At 42.0% G+C, this 16,722-nt stretch overlaps 1 protein-coding gene across 2 annotated transcripts in view; it reads left to right on the top strand.

Moving 5' to 3' along the window:
• LOC120505047 (cytochrome c oxidase assembly factor 1 homolog) overlaps positions 1 to 16,722 on the top strand; it is a 52,408-nt gene that overhangs the window by 18,794 nt on the left and 16,892 nt on the right. The window contains exons 1-2 of one of the 2 annotated variants that reach the window (XM_039715211.1): positions 2,649 to 2,665; positions 9,780 to 9,980. The gene's annotated coding sequence lies outside the window, so the exon portion shown is untranslated. Of the gene's footprint in view, positions 1 to 2,648; positions 2,666 to 9,779; positions 9,981 to 16,722 lie in introns of those variants that run through there. The other variant, XM_039715210.1, reaches the window with a different exon arrangement.

Here is a 16,722-nt window from a genome sequence, read left to right as displayed (position 1 = left end):
TAAAGGCCACAGTTCTCTGCGACAACACAACTGCTGTTGGCATAAATGGCAGGATTTCATATCTGCACTCGTACATGGCCACTAAAGCTAACCAGCCCCCAAGGCAAGTCAGACCCCTCTCCACAGGCTCGTCCTTGCTCAAATAAACACTCTGAGCCCCTGAGACGGCACTTCTGGCATTTACATGGGTGCCCTTACATACCCCTGCTTTTCATCCCTAAAGTGGACAGGTGTTTCTTAAATGAGTCTTGTGTTACTTCTGCCAGGCTTGGCTGTTTCACAGAAGTGCTTGAAGAAAACAAAATGCTAAAACCGGGAACGTTTTTGTGAGCTTGTGGTACATACTTTTCCACAGCAGGCTGGATGCACCGTGCACCCGGCTTGGATTCTGCTGCTGCCCTGTGGGGGCTGCTCCCCCTCAGTTATGTGCTACATGACTGAGGGGTTCAAAGGGAGGCGGGGAGGAACCCGCAAAAGCAGGACTAGGGAGTGAAATGAAGCCGCTTTCCGTCGTGCTCTTCCACGCGGAGGGGAAGGTGGATGGCGCCTGTGTCCAGAAGGTGGCAGCGGCAGCCCGAGCCTGCCGGCCGCCCTTGCGCGTCCGGCCCAGACGGGCGGGCACCGCCGCCCCGCTTGGAAACACCCTCGCTAATCCGGGGTCTCGGCCTCCTTAAAGGCTCTCAGCCCTTTCAGCTTGTAACTAAGCCGGTGCTCTCATTGCCTGGCTGCAGGCCTCTGAGCCCACGGGTGACAGGCTTGAGGAGTGACCAGCCATCGGTGCGACTGGGATCTTGGGGCTTGGAATAAGCAGCTAAGTGCTGGCAGGAGCTGAAGCTCTAAGCTGCTGGATCTTTACCTCCTCATTACAAAATTAGTTAAAAAAAAAAAAAAAACACCAAAAAAAACCCCAGCCCTGCATGGTGTTTCCAGAGAGGCTTTTCTCCACTTCAACAATAAAACTGTCTTGCAACAGATGTGTTATTACACGTGCTGGCTACCATTTCTCAGGTGTCACAACTCTAAATACTAGAAGAGATGATATTTTATTTTCTCTGTTTTAGGGAAATCTCTGAATGTGAAAGGTAGACCTGGAGCAGGGGTTTTGCACTATGATCTGACACCTTCAGCCAAACCATGAGGTGAGGAGATGCCTTGGTGCTGGAGGGCTCTCAGCTCGGCATCCCTGGCTAGTGAAGCTGTTCTGCTACGAAGGAGACTAGATAAAATTTTCGTGCATGCTTGAGGAGTCAGACAAGTTAGGCTTTTCTGCGAAAGTGATTCTGATTATTATGCTTCTTTTCTTGAGATGGAAGATAGCTTTCTTAATTTAGGCAATGGTGTTCCATCCTCAGAAACCACACAGTTCCATGTGAAATTTTGGAGCTATCTTGCTCTCCATGTTGGTAAGTCGATTCCCATTTTCTCTTACTAGCATTATTGCTTTTGGTTACAAAATTAAAGAAACCCAACATATTTTCTTCCCTCTTCCCTTCACCCTGTCTCACCTCAGCAGGAGCCCAAACCAGTCTCCTGTGCCTACCACTTGGAGCCAACTGCTGTGGTAGGAAGGAGAAGGCAGGCACCAAGCCAGCTACTGGTTGCGGTGCCTGTGCCAGCCCTCATCTTCCAGCCACTGCCCTCTGCCCCGTCCGTGGCAGCAGTCCAGTTGTGAACATTTAGTAGGCAGGAACAGATAATTGAGAGAAAACAGTGGTCTGCCTACTGAATATGCTGGTCACTTTTGCAAAAAAACCCAACAAAACGACACCCAAAATATCCCCAAACTTTCAAAGTCGTCTTCTGTGCAGGTCCTTAAGCACTATTAGTTTTCATCTAGTGGCATGAGATTGAAAAACTGTCTGGAATAAACTCCTCTCATATCTGGGCACAGTGTGTTACTGTGTACCTTCACTTTAACAGTGTCCTGAAAAGACCCTTTTTCTTCAGAGGTATAAACTGAGTAGCTAGAAGTACAGGTAATAGGGTCCATTTAAATTTTAAAAAGGTTTTACCTCTAGGGAGAAAATGTGTAGGTTGAAAATAAGGAGCAGAGGAGAAATTATTTCAAGTTTCACAATCGACATTGTGCTGGAACAGCTTGCTTTTTCCCAGGTGCTTATCTACTGTTGATGGCTTTTGGCATTCTGCATATTCAGGAAGGCAGAATATGCAGCTGGACAAGAGGGCTGCATACAGAGAAAACATTTTTGACCTTGCAGCAGCTTCAGATGTTGCAGTTCCTTCTTATTGCTTCCCATGTTCTTTGTTTCTTATATAGTTTCCCTGTTTACCGTAGTTTATGGATTGGGACTCATGTTTTTTTTGTTGTTGTTGGGGGTTTATTTGGGGTTTTTTTGGTTTGTTTGTTTGTTTGAGGTTTTTTTTTTTGTGTTTTTTTTTTGGTTTTTTTTGGGTTTTTTTTTTTTTTTTTTTTAAATTAATTTTGTTAGTTTACACAGCTTCTGATAGATTCTTTATCACGTGCTCCCTTCAAGGCAAACTGCAGGGCTGCTTCCTTTCTGTAGCAGCTGTGCTGGAGGACTGCTGATGAGGAACAAAATGGGAGCTAGTGAGCAGTCATTTGAAGGCTGGCTATTAAAAAGAAAAAAGCTAGCTAATTAGAGCTTAAAGGAAGAGTCAACACTTTGTGCAAAAACACCAGAAGGTAGGCCCTCCAAATCCCATACACTCCCTGTAAATAGCTATAATTAACCCCACAGTATTCAATTTATTAATTAAATTTTAATTAATATTTTCTGTCCTTGACAATCATTTTAGAAGCGGTCAGGAAAACATAGTGGCAGCTGGGTTTCCATAGAGCAGCAGTGACATTTAAAAGGGCAGAGCCATGGGAGACTCATCTCAGTCTCCAAGTCATACCTGTGATAAAACAGAGCTGAAACTGGCCACTGGATTTCTGGGAAAGGAGAGGAGGACGGGAGACACTGCAAGTCCTGGTGTTCTCCTGCACACTTCCAGACATCACCCTACAAATGCAGTACTCATTTTGATTATCTGAAAGTCTGAGAGAGCAGTGGAAAATGTGTGTCATCTTTCCTTACTGACCAATTTACACACCAACTGAGGGCTGCTCCACCTCACTGTGTTTCACTTGGGTTTGGTGTTGTGCTTCGTGCTCTGTCTGGGAGAGTGAGACACCTTTCCTGAACTGCATGCACCCTGTCAAAGTAGAACAGCTATTGCTTAAAAATGCTGTGGCTGAACTTGGTGCACTGCTGTTCTTCTCCAGCAGTGGGTTTGCTGGTCATTCATACTTCCCATAGTCAGTATGCCTGATACCCATCAGTGTCAGAGCACTCTTCTGGAACAAATCCATTGGGATCCCCAATGGGAAATATGAATGTTGTCAGCTGTGTAGAGCACTCCCATTTTTGCTTCAAACAGATAGGATAGATGTGAAAGACACCGAATGTGTTTCCTTCAGCGAGGACAGTGTTTCGTCATCATCCAAGGTCAGGCAATAGTGTAAATTGTACCCTCACCCATCCATTTTCTAGAGCGCACAATTTTTTTTCTGGCATTATAGTTTCTTGACACAGCACTGCTCTGATTGCCTGCAACATACACCAGTTAGTACTCTTCACACTTAAACTGAAAAAACCCACCAAGGCCATGAACAGAAAATACTAATTGTTAACTACAGGGTCAGGAGAAGAGATGTGAGCTGAGCACTGTGAAGCGTGGCTGCAGCCAGTTCACTCAGTAGGGACCAAACTCTTAACAGTGTGGTCATGAGCCATCCTGCAGAAATGGCCTGTGGATAAGGGTCTGCAGTACAGGCCTGGTGAGAAGAGCCATGAGGTGAAGGAGGTCTTTTGTTCCCCATTTGACAGAAAGGTGCATACTGAATGAGCAAGAGAATGTACTCAGTGTGTGTTGAAAGCAGATCTCCCAGGTCACAAATTTTCCCAGGGGAACATCTTCCAGTATGGAACTGTTAAGAGCAACTGGGAGAGGAGGTGGGCTGCATTGCTCATCATCATGAATGGCACCTCTCCGCTTCTCTGGATGAAACATGAGGGGTTAGGCAGATTTTTGGTATATCTAGTGATTCAGGCCCTTTTGGTAGTGAAGTGACAATGACATCTCTCAATCCCAGGGAGGCAGGCACAAGCTGTGCAGTGCAATGAGGCCAGAAGTGCTTCTGAGAGCACCCAGAAACCAAACTGGAGTTGTCCAGGGAACGTGAGCATTAGAACGGATGATTATCACAATTTTTAGTCTCTTTGGCCTCCAGACTTTGGTGCATAAATGCAACTTTAGGACCATCACAGAGCCTACTTGTAGGGTCTGTCCTATGGTCATGCAGGAAACCAGCCTCAGATCCATCAAGCTTTGAGTCACATCTCCCATCAGATGTGTTTTCCCAGGTGTGGCAGTGTGGGGCTAGAATGAACAAGTTCTCTATCTCTGTGTGAAAAGAAGTGCCTCTGATGCCCTGCAAAGGTGCTCACACAGGGCTGTCCCCATTCTGCCAGCAACAAGGGCAGAAGGGCGGAGAAGATGCCATTGCTATTGCAGTGGTTCTGTTGGCATCAGGCTGGGACATCTGATGTGGCAATGTTGAGTCACAGCAGCATTTAATCTTGTGTTGCCACACATGATGAAGCAGGCCCGATCCATTGTTAGACTGTTGGTGATTCCAGGTAAATTTCAGCAGAACTGAGGGAGATGGAAACAGATGCTGAGAATCACTGCAGCCTTCACCCTGAAATGAAGCTCCAAAAGAGCACAGCAATTGTCCAATGACTGTTGCCTGACTTTGCATGCATCATTTAGTCTTTCTTTTCACCCTGCTTTTCTTTCTTGCTTTCTTCCTCGCTTTCTTCTGCTCTCTCTTTCTCTCTTGTAAATAATTTTTACTGAATTTTTAGAAAAGTACTTCCTGTACCTCCAAAATTCGTCTGTTTCTTGACTTTTACAAAGTGAATAGGGGGAAAGAACAAACCCCAGGCAACTCACTGCTAAGTTTTGAATTTGATGTGCAGAACAACAAATTTGTCCAAAATGAGCTTTGCTTTATTGTTAGTCATCTGTACCAACCTGCAATTAAAAGGCTCAGCATTTGTTCTCATCGCTTTCTGAAATTACATTTTCCACTTCCTAGGCCCTGGCCTCAGGCAGTGGATTTTTGAAGCAATCATGCCTTAGTAATTAATGTTTAAAGATGAATGTTGCAACTTCTAAAACAGTGTTGCTGAGTAAACATACAGCAAAAAAAAATATCAAAACTGCAAGCCTTTTATGGAAAGCTGCAGAGTTTGGAGGTGTTATCCTTAGAGCTCCCAGCTACAGAGCATTTGATTACTGCTTCCTCCGTTCTTTCAGGTGGGGGGGACAGCTGTGCTTAAAAAAAAAGCAGAGGGAAATAAATATCACATCTAATCTGTAATTTCTTTGTGTTACTGACTCATCACCCCAGAAAGCTTGCTGGGAATGATTAACTCATACAGAGAGAGAGAGAGAAGACAAGTCTTTGGCATGGTCTGTAGCTATAACATGGCCATTTTTAATTTTTGCAATAGAGTGGGAGGACAAGGAATTAAATATGGAGGGAGGGAGACGTAAAAATGGAAGGAGAAGTTCCCTTCCTATGTCACATCCCTTGGTTTGTCATGAGTCTGCCTTTTCTCTGTAGAAGCCATAGCTTTCAGTCTGTTACTAAACCAGCTGATTTACCTGTGACAGCAGCCTGTCCTACACAGTGCTTCTGTATGCGACAGAAGTGCTCCTCAGTACCATGAGCTGAATGTCTCATTGCAGCATTTTTTGGTGCTGTAAAAACTGAGTTGCTGTATTACCTCTTTCTGACAGAAATCCTTAGCAACTGAAAAGGCAAGTTGGGAAGATCAGCAACTTCAGCATTTCAGGAAGGGGAAAGGATAGTCTGGATTGAGACCGCCTCCCTACTTTAGGCATCTGATTTGGGCACTGCAATCCTGATTCAGACCTTTTGGAAGACACACCTCATGTCTAATGTTTCCCAATAGGTTGGCATGATGCAGCTGTCTCTTCACCTGAAACTTCTAAGACAGGAAATGTGGGAAAGCACTTGTAGTCTTGTGAGTGATGTTTGTAAAAAGGAGCATGGGGGTCCCGCTGTACCATGGGAGGGTGATGTTTTTCATACACCGAAGTCTTTCATGGTCTTGCAAAGGCCAAGGACAAGATCCTGAACAGATCAGCTGGAACAAGAACAGAATACTGCTTTGGACTTATTTTCTTTGGGGTTTTTTTCTCCTCTTCTTTCCTTTCTTCCAGAAAAGAGAATAAAATTCCCATACCAACATACAACTGGGAGGTTGGCTAACCAAGTTCAAAGCAGGTTCTTTGGGCTTTGTTACACTGATACTCTTTTTGCTCAGAAGAAATTAAAACCCAAAGACCTCTTGGAAGAACTCTATGTGTCTGATTCTGCATTTAAGTGGAAAAATGGAACCTCGCAAATAATCTTGCCTTTCTGGAAGTGAAGTTCAGGCTCTAAAAAAGATTAGTGAAAGACTCATTCAGCACTAGTCACACTAATTTGGGTAACAGGCAAGTTCCTGCCTGTACTCACTTCTAGTGTTCATAAAAAATGTGTATTAGTGACTTCCTGAGCAGGAATTCCAGCAGAACAGTAAATGAAGTATTGTATTCTGCTTTAATAATTTTCCTGTTCTTTTAGCATTGTTTATATACCATCATCAGTATGCTGATACATTAACTGGATACCAGTGCTTGGCTATTTTATTATCCATTTGCTTTAGTTATCTGTCCAGGCTCTTGATCCTAAAAATATTAAGCTAAATTTTAGATGATTTTGCTGTTGAAGCACAGTGGTTTTGAATTGTTTTGTTTGTTTGTTTTTATGACCTCTTTAAAGGTTTTCCAGTAAAGATGAGGGCTTATTTGTACTAAATTTATGCCTGGTTGTTCAAAATAGCTTGCTAGTGTTTTTTAATCTTGATTTTTCAGAGATCTCTTAAAAAACACAAGTCCACTGTAGTCCACAAAGCATTTTTGCAGGATTCAGGGTGCTTCAGTTACGCTTCATGTCAAACATGACACAGATCATTCCGCATTTCGCTAAATTGAAGCAAATGGAATGGAAAATGCTTTGGTATTAAAAGCAGTGTATCTTTCAGGATGTTTAATCCTAAACAGATCATTCAAATGGAGTGTAATAAAGACTATTGCAGCTGATGAAAAGATTTTGTTCAACTCAGTGGGTTCTCAAACAGGCAGATACAATATGCTTGCCCTTGCTAACAGTGTTCACTTAGCTGTGTTTCCTTTCCTAGGCTGGAAATCAGATTTCCTCCTCCATTGTTTATATAGAAAAACTCAAACTATTCAAGAAGATCATGTGGGAGCCACTGTAGAAGAAAGAGCTGCATTTGGATAAAAGATACCTCCCAACTTCATGTTCAGCCACTTAGCAGTAGCCAAAATAAGCATCCTTACCATGTTTCTGAGCTGAAGCTCTACACCAGGCTGTGTGTGTCCCCTGCACACACCCTGTGCTGCAAGGAGGGGCTGTACAAGAGCCTGCATCAATAACCAGCAAGCAGCCAGCTCCCGTGCCAGCTCACGGCACACGTGTGTGTGCGTGTATTCCCACTAGTGAGCATGTGCATTAAGCCACGCAAATTTATGCACCTAAGGTTAGAAATGTCTATCTTTTCTTTTTCCCTATGCTTCATTCGCAGCTTATTCCAAATCCTGTCCCCAGACTTAGCACAATTTGTTCTTACCTTGCCTACTTTGAAGGCTTTGGACCTGAACTGAAGGCCCCCAATACCTTCAGCTCTCTCCAGATCAAACTTCAATTGGTACATCTTTATGTTGAGGGTATTTTGAAAGATGTATGGGTGTTGCTTTCCAAGGCTGTTTCATACGGGCCAAGACTCAACAAGAATTAAGCAGAGGCATAGCAAATTGATCAGAGGCACAGTCACCTAAGTATCAGGGATGAGGATGAAATTTAGGGATCTCACTCTTTACTTGTTTGCTTTTAATACCAAATAAGCATAATTTGGTTTTGTCTCTTGCTTGCCCTTCTCCTTATTTCTTCACCTTTAGAATTAAAGGTAATTTATGCTCCAAATTTATTTCCTTCTTCTGAAACTGGCAGTGAATGCTGTAGATTTTTCTTAAGGGAAAACTTTCTCTAAACCTTTCTCTAAAGGTGCCACACACAGAGAGCTTCTCTCTAGGAGTATGGGGCAGGGAGAAAAAAACCTCTATTAGTGACCTTTTTGCTATGTAACCTTTCCTTAAAATGCCAGCAACTAAGCTTCCACAGAGAGAACAACAAATATTGAAAGAGAAATGTGAAGGACATTATGAAACAAGAAAGTAAGAAAAGGGATCTGCTCAAACAAGTTTCTCAGGAAAGGTGATGTAATATGTACTGTAGAAAATCCTAGCAGTTGACATAACAAAGTTTCTTTCTAAATAGCTGTGGATGCCAGCAAGCTGGGAAAAACAGAGTGTACAGCTGGGAATACAGCTGAGCAGACTGTTTTGTCCAAAAGAAATATAGTAGGTGTAAAACTTCTTTTCAGAAGATGTCACTGAAGTTTAATTGAAAAGTGTCCTTTTAATTAAGGTTGAGTGACCACTGAATGAAAGCCTCGTTTCTGTTGAGGCTGTTCTTGGTGATACTCTAAGATTAACCCATGCAGGCTGGCAGTACTCAAGAGGCTGCTGTTGGGATGCCATGGTACACAGTTCTGTAGCAAGTGCTCAGTCCCATTCATAGACTTTTACCAATGTTTATCAATCTTTTAACTGCTGTCTTGAGAATTGCCCAACTTTTTATTGACTGACTTGCTCATATTTCACCCTGGTTTCCTCCATAAATGACTGTTCTCAACATATGTGTTCTGCGCGTATCCACAGCTGCATACATAAAATTTGGGAACCTCCCTCTCTGTTACCACAGACCTGACAGAGACACACAGGGCCTTAGAGATAATGAAAATATTAGAATTTTGTGGCAGCACGTGGCTGGATATAGGAGAGCATCTAGATCTTCTCTGCAGGGAATTATGCTCTGTGTCAGCCTTGGAGACTCCAAAAGGCCCAGATCTGGAGTGTATCAGGTGTTCCTATTCCACTTCTTACACAGCTTACAAAATTTAAGGTCTTGATTGCAGACTGGAACCTTAAAAATCACTGGTTCCTCTATTTTGTTCCTTGTGGTAATTATAGAGCAAAATACCGCATGTGCAAAGACTGATACACACAAAGTGTCATTAGGAGTGCCATTTTCAGGTAGGTTAGTTCATAAAAGTTGGATAAACTGCCAAACAAGAAATCCCAGCTCATGGACTGTTGTGGATTTATTCATCATTACAACAGAGAAAGAACTGTATAGGAAGAATGTCTATTATGAAAATTATATTTAGTTATAGGGCTGACATACACGGTCTGTTACCTGCCTTTTACAAATACTGTTAGCACCATTCAGGCAGCCAGCAGGCATGGTTTCATGCAAAAGAGCGTGTGGTTATTTTCATAAGGTTTTTATGAATAAGGCTTGAGAAGGCTGCAGGAGATCCTTAGTGTTTTTGATGGCACTGCTGTCATGTCAAAATATCATGTGTCAGCTTCTCTCTTTACTGTAAATTGGTTGTAAAGAAACTAAGGCAGAAGGACTGACTGTCTTGGAATGGGAGGTTGAGTGACCATGTTGAATCCTTAGGAATGTTTGAATATTCTTCCCTGCCTCTGATACATATCCACTCCTGCATTTTTCTCTTTTGTTTTAGGTGGAGTCTGGATAAGAGCTGTCAGGAGAGCTTTCCAGCCAGTTTGAGGCTGAGTGATAGCAATCTTGAACCACAGTTTTAGAGGAGTGGCACCAAAAGGCCTGTTGTTAACACTGAGTGCTTTACAGGACAAGTAGCACTCCCTGCTTCCTCAGCTGCCTGAAAATCAAGTCATAGATACTGACCTTCAATCCAAATAAGGTAAGTCAAGACTGCATCAAGCATGACTGAGTTTAAAATATGGTTTTCAGCCCATCATACAACTGTTTAAAATGAAGCCAGGGGAAAAAAATTACTAGAGCACAATGATGTGCAGAGGTCACTAATATTGCCAGATGTCTCCCTGTTGTGCTAAAACTACAGTAAATGATGTCTTATTCGTACCCCCTAGTGCTGTGCTGAAGTTGGACTGCATGTCAAGAGCTTCCTGAGTTACAGCAGTGCTAAGGCTGGCAAACTGCAGTAGATCCACTGGAAAAGCCCTTCCCACTACAAAAAACAGACATGCTTCTTGGCCATGACAAAGGTTCTAGATTTCTTTGTGCAGCTTCAGTTTATTTCCTAAAATGCAAAGTGCAGCAGACGTCTAAGCTGACCGGTTACTCAAGAGAATAAGTGGTTTTATTCAGTTCACCTTTTTTTTTACTGAAGTAAAAAAATGCAAGGATCATACTTGTTAACTGATCACAGTAAAAAACCACTATTCCTAAAACACAGTCTCCAGAAAGGTTACTATATATCTAAAGAGACCTCTCAAAAGTAACCTGAAAAAAAAAAGAAACAAACCCATACCTTCAACTGGGATACAGTATCCCTAAAGTATCTCTTAAGGTTACTGGGAAAACCAGTCAAAAGCCTCGACTTGGATTTTCCCTGTCATTTTCTGGGCTCAGTTTAACAGAAACTTTCCCCCAGCTAAGACTTGATGGCAGCAGTGATGGGGTAGGAGAAGCAGAGCAGCTGGCTGCTCTCATATGGCACAGAGATGAAATCCAGGCTCCAGTTAGCCTTTAGGCCAACAATTGATAAAACTCTCATGCCACGCTCGCATGTGAAGCCCTTTTCCATTCCCACAAAACCCACATACATACTCTTGTTTCCCTGTAAAAGTCCATTTGGGGCTTTAAAAGCTCATGTCAGATATGAAGCTATTTAAATCTTTCATGATTCCTTATGTTTATTCTTTTGACATTTGAGCACAGTTGCTAAAAGTGTGAGAACAGTTGCTGCTCCTGTTTGCATTTCTTCACCTCTCCACTCCTCAACCAGATGACATTTTAAGCTTTAAATTGTAAGGAAGGGAGCACATTAAACATCAGGTCTGAGAGAAATGGGAAACAACATCATGGGACTGCAGCTTTGGGTGCTGCAAACAGCCTAAATCTCTGTATTAAAAATCAAACACTTTTTTGGTTTTAAGTGTGAACAGTCCCTCAAAAAGCTACATGAGATCCATTTTCTGGGTGATGGAATGTATGCCTGCTTAGTTTGCTTCCTATGAGGTTATTAACACTTGCTGCATCTGTAACTGCTGGTTATTGAAGGAAGGACTTAATTCCCCCCCAGAACCCTGGGACTAATCAAAACATTGCCATTAACATTTAATGAGAAAGTTGTTGCTTTCACCAATAAACTGGCTTAGACTCTTAGTCCCCTAAAGCACAAATGGCACATACCGCATCATAGTTAACAAGCAGATTCTGGAAAAAAAACACAGTCAGAGGAGTGCAGCTTGTTGCATAAGCTCAAAATTATTGGCTGATTTCTTCTTACTTTCCCCAGCAGTACTGGAAATTATGTATGCTAACCAGTATTCATCTCTCAGCAAAGTATCCAGACCTTGTAGGGCCAGTTCTTTCTTCCAGTAAGACCTCTGCATCATAAAGCAACTCAGACAAAACATGCCCAGGGGAAAATCCCATGCTTATAGGAGTTTCCAAGCCTTTTCAATCATTTGCTCCCCTAGCTGCTTGTCTTGGGTGGAGGAGAATGGTCTGTTAGAAAGGAATGGCCAACATAAATGGAAAAGAACAAATGAGGGTGTGTCCAATGGATCCAGATATCCAAGACAGCAAAGGCGGTATTGCCCCTCATCTGTGCCACATTTAGGCAGAGGAGCCAAACTGGTACACTGTGGGTCTGTCAGCCAATTCTGCCATTTTGGAGATGGGACTGAGTTTACACTGAAGAGGCATCACATGAGGAGAGTAACATTTTGGATGCTGTGAGTCCTCACTACTAAATTTAAAAAGATTTGAGACAGCTACCACAAACAGTTTCACAATGCATTTAGCAGGCAAACAGTAAGAGCAGTGAATGGTGCAATTTTTGCAAATGCTTCATTTAACAAAGATTAAATATGCATCTGAACACTCACTTCAAGATACATTCCTAATCTGACTTTGCCCCTGCTTATAGTGGGAATAGGGATAGAATTATTCTACTGAAGTCAGCAAAGTCATTACCTGGTTTTAGACTCAAAAGAGAGAAAATCTTGCTTTTTACTTCTACAGCAAATCCCATGCAATTCAGTATTAATACAACAGTATATATAAGGACAGACACAACTGCAAAATCCATGTCCTAAATTCAGTAAAGGGTTATGGACCTGAATTTCCATCTGAGCATTCTTGAATATTGAAACATTAAACCTCCTTTTCCTGCAGTGTAATCTAGTTTATTTTCCCCAGAAAATACATTTTCCTTTTTGTAAACAGAAGCCACATGAAACACGTGGTTATCTTCTGAGCAAAAATATCAAAGACCATAGTTTACACATATTAAAAAACCAACAACCCATAAACTTCTGTTTTAAAGATAAATGCAGGTTTTTAGTTTATTGACATTTTTATTCCATGCCAGTTTTTTGCATAGTGGAAAGTATGCACCCATAGGAGAATAACAACTATGATAAGTTGTTAAAAACCAAATTATCTAGGAAGGCAATTTTTCCCATTATGAAAGTGGCTTGTCAGATATTAGTGAAATGAATTAGTCACTTAGCACACCTTTCACAACCTCTAAAAATTAGATTATGGCTTATACGTTCCCATGAGTAACAGGAGCAGTTCTCCTCTTTGTATATACAGTGGTATCACTCCACAGTTTCTGATTATGTTTTATTCACATGGAAGCATAAATCAGTCCAAAGCCTAAAACTAACCAAACCAGTTCATATTTCTCACATGAGCTATTCTATTTGCATGCCTTTCCAGATTAAACATTTCTTGTTAGGATATAAGAAGATTCCCGGTACATGGTACTCAATGGAAAAAGGTGACAGCATGACTTTTAGAAGATGTATGCATGAGTTAAAAAAGGAAAGTGGGAAAACAACAGGAAGAGAAAGGAAAATTTGCTTATGACCATCTTAATAGAGGAAAGTAAATTGAGCAATACCTACCCAATTTATCCTGTGATTTATTTCTGGAATTATTCAGGGTAGAGGAGGCGCAAGCATGATCTCATCAGTGTATGTCAATACGTGAAGAAGATGGAGCCAGGTTCTGTGCAGCAATGCCCAAGGATGGGACCAGAGGTGATGGGCACAAGCTGTGCAGAGATGCAGTCTGAACATCAGGGAATTCACTAGGATGTTGACAAAGAGCTGGCACAGGTTGCCCAGGGAGGTTGTGGAGTCCCCATCCTTGGAGATACTCAAAAGCTGTCTGAACATTATCCTAGACAACCACCTGTAGGCAACCACATTTGAGCAGGGATACTGGGCAAAGTGACCTCCAGAGATCCCTTCTGACCTCAGCCCTGCTGTGACATGTCATGCTGCTTTGGTCTATTGCCAGGGAGAAAGGGAGGCAGCTCATTTTCTTGGTTGGCTCCCTTCAGTAAGGAGCACCAAATTTCAGAAATGCAGAGTGTTCCAGTAGCCAGGAGATCTGGAAGAGACCCCAATAAGCATGTAGAGTTTGCAGTGGGAAGGAGTGGAATGCTTGTAGGGTCTGGATAGGCAACTTCACATCTGCCAAATTAATAGAAACAAAACAGGAGAGCAAGAATTGCATATTAATTCCATTCCAGTCACTCTGAGAAACATTCCCATCCTTTTTGTTTCAGAGAGGGAACTGTGATGTAACTAATAAATATACATCAAGTGTCACCTGATGACTACAACTTTTTGCTAGGGGATTTGGGAGCACAGGAGGAACATTAAGAACTACTGTGAAAGGACTTGTCATGTACAAAAGCAAAGAAGAGAAATCTGGATGCCTGAATTTTATGACATTTGATTTCAGTGCAGACAACTGAGACCTTGGTAGTTTCTGGGGCTATAATCACATTTCCCAGACTGATTTACCATATCATTCTCCTGCGCAGGATGAAGCTAAGCACATCAAGGGGTGCTTAAGTCCAGGACCTACATAGTGCCAGTTGCTGGTGCTGCATCGCTTAGCTCTGGCCCTAGGCAAGAATCCCAGACTTCGGGGCTGTACTATGTTCACACTGTTCACACAGTAAAAAGGGTCACACACCTCCTCCATCTCCTGTGACTAGCTTGTCTTCTTGCATGCCAGCTCTCCTAGCTGTTAAAAAAATATCTGAACTGGACTTAATGCAGGGTAGGGCAGTTGAAAAAGTTGGAAGGCAAGTTCAGTACCAGGTTAAACACTGGATCATATTCTTGGATCATCACCTTCCTAGTACAGCTTCCCATAAGCATGGCAAGACAAGGGAGCTATTTGTTTTTCTTCTTTAGTGAACATTGCAAAAGGACAGCACCAAGGAGGCTGAAACTTTCAAAACCATGAACTTTGTAATGCTGAACTCAAGCAAAAATGCAGCACTTTCAAATCATACCTGCACATTAAGGTAACCCTGATGGGCAAGGTACAGAGGGGCAAATGCAGCTTTAACGTAGAAGTAGCAAGTTTATGTCTGAAAATACAACATCTTGCCAAGTTAAAATTTCCAAAAATGCCAGAGAAGGCATTTTTTCGTACTACTTGCAGTAGACAATGCTGTTATCAAACAGGGTGGTGCTGTTGGAAGTGGAGGAGAAGCTCTTTTTACATCTTTCTCTAGACTATTTCTGCTTCTAATGAATACAAGTGCCTGCTGAAAAGCTCTGTGCTAAAGTACCTGGTTTCTTTCATAGGTAGCTCAGAGGAGCACTGCTAGGGTTAACATACTGTTTTCCCAGGCATATACAAGTGTATTGCAGAAGGCACTATGCAAATAGTGTTCACAGAGTTTATAATTTCCTGTTGGAACAGCAAAGAAAAGAAGGTCATTGATTTAAACCAGAGAATACAAATTATTTCCTGCCCACAAAGCTGCCAAATGCTTGGAGTTATTGATTTTTTTTTTTTATCCCTGCTGCTAGCTAAACACTTCTTGTCCTGTCATGGGCATCATCAGCTTATTGACTAAGTAAATGTAACCCATTAAGCTGAACATTTAAAAAATAATAGAAAATTATAGTGGCTTTAGTTAAAAAAAAAAAAAAACAACAAAACACACACACACACAAAAAAAACCCAGAAAAAAATAAGCAAACAAAAAAACAGAAAGGAGAAGAGAGGAGAAACAGTTTCTGAAGTTAATTAACTTTTATGTAGATTCAAGTTTCTGCAATATAGGTTTGCATCCAAATGAAAGAGGAAGGAATAAGTTAAAAGAAGACTCAGGGAAAAAAACCAAAAAAACAAAACAAAAACAAAACAGCAAAACCAAAATCTTTTCCTAAAGAAGCCAAGAAGAGGAGGGTGCAGGGAAGCAGGTACTTCATATTTTAAGACTTCAAGCAAAAGAAAAATTACTGCAAAATTGAGATTGAAAGGATAAAACCATGTGGCAGCAGCATGGTGAAGGCATCTTTAGCAGCAGGAGGTCTGTGCTATTGTCTGAATTTTTTTTTTCTAAGTCAGAGCTGAGCCCAGCTGATTCCTGGCCTTGGAACCTGTCAGTTTGAAGATAACATGTACAGTATTAATAAATGTAGAACAATACTTGCTGTCAAGTTGGTTACAAGGCAGTGGTTCACTGAAGGGGGCCTGACAATGTCAAAAAGCATTAGACCAGAGCCCGCAAATGTTTTATACTCTACAGCTGAACCCAAAAGATGAATTGATGCCCTCAATCTGACTTTAGGGCATCTGTCTGCTCTGGAGAGTGTGTATTTGTCTGAAGAAGCAGGGGACAAGTTGCTTTTCCCCCTCTTCCAGCCATCTGCCTACACAAGGGAGGCAAGGACCAAGACACAAGAGAACAAATCCTAATGTGCTGTAGGTGGACAGGGATACCTTACATACAAAATAGTCTTTAAAAGTAGGACAGTACACTCAGGAGAGGTGTTTGCAGGCAGCTCTGAGAGCAGGGAGACAGCTACCAGGCTGAGACACTGCAGAGTGGGCTGGCTTTCCCCTGGGACTGGCTGTTGCAGGTGTCTTCCCTGGCCAAGAGCCTTGCTGTCCTTTGGTGTGAGAGTCAGCAGTGAGAGAAGAGCCAGTGGGAAGAGACGCCAGGAGGGAAGTAAACAAGCAGATTACAAAGTGATGATAAATGAGGGTATTGGTCTTCTACAGTGGCTTAGAGGAAGGTGTGAGTGTTTCCTCCACCCCCTCACCTTTGTGCCTGTTGACTGAATACTGTTAAGGCAGGTAGTCACAGATTATTAATGACCTGTTAACAGCTTCTTTAATTTTCTAATAAGTGCCAACTGCAGCTGCTATAATTATTCTGCTGGTCCTACAACATGCCCTCTGCCAGACTACAAAATATTTTATTGTTTTTGTCTGAAACACACTGTCGTGCTCTTAACATGTGTACTGCACATGGGCAATTGCATGCCTAAGTAAAATTACATTTTAGGCTGTTAGAGCACTTTACAGCCATGAAATATTGATATCTTCCAGCAAAGTTGGAACCAGGAAGTGTTTAGTCACTTATTTTTGCATGTGTGAATTGAGACACCCGAATTTTATAGTTT

Source organism: Passer montanus, unplaced genomic scaffold (genome assembly GCF_014805655.1).
Source record: "Passer montanus isolate IOZ18808 unplaced genomic scaffold, ASM1480565v1 scaffold32, whole genome shotgun sequence".
In the NCBI taxonomy this organism is placed as follows: domain Eukaryota; kingdom Metazoa; phylum Chordata; class Aves; order Passeriformes; family Passeridae; genus Passer; species Passer montanus.
This window is presented reverse-complemented; position numbering and strand designations above follow the sequence as displayed.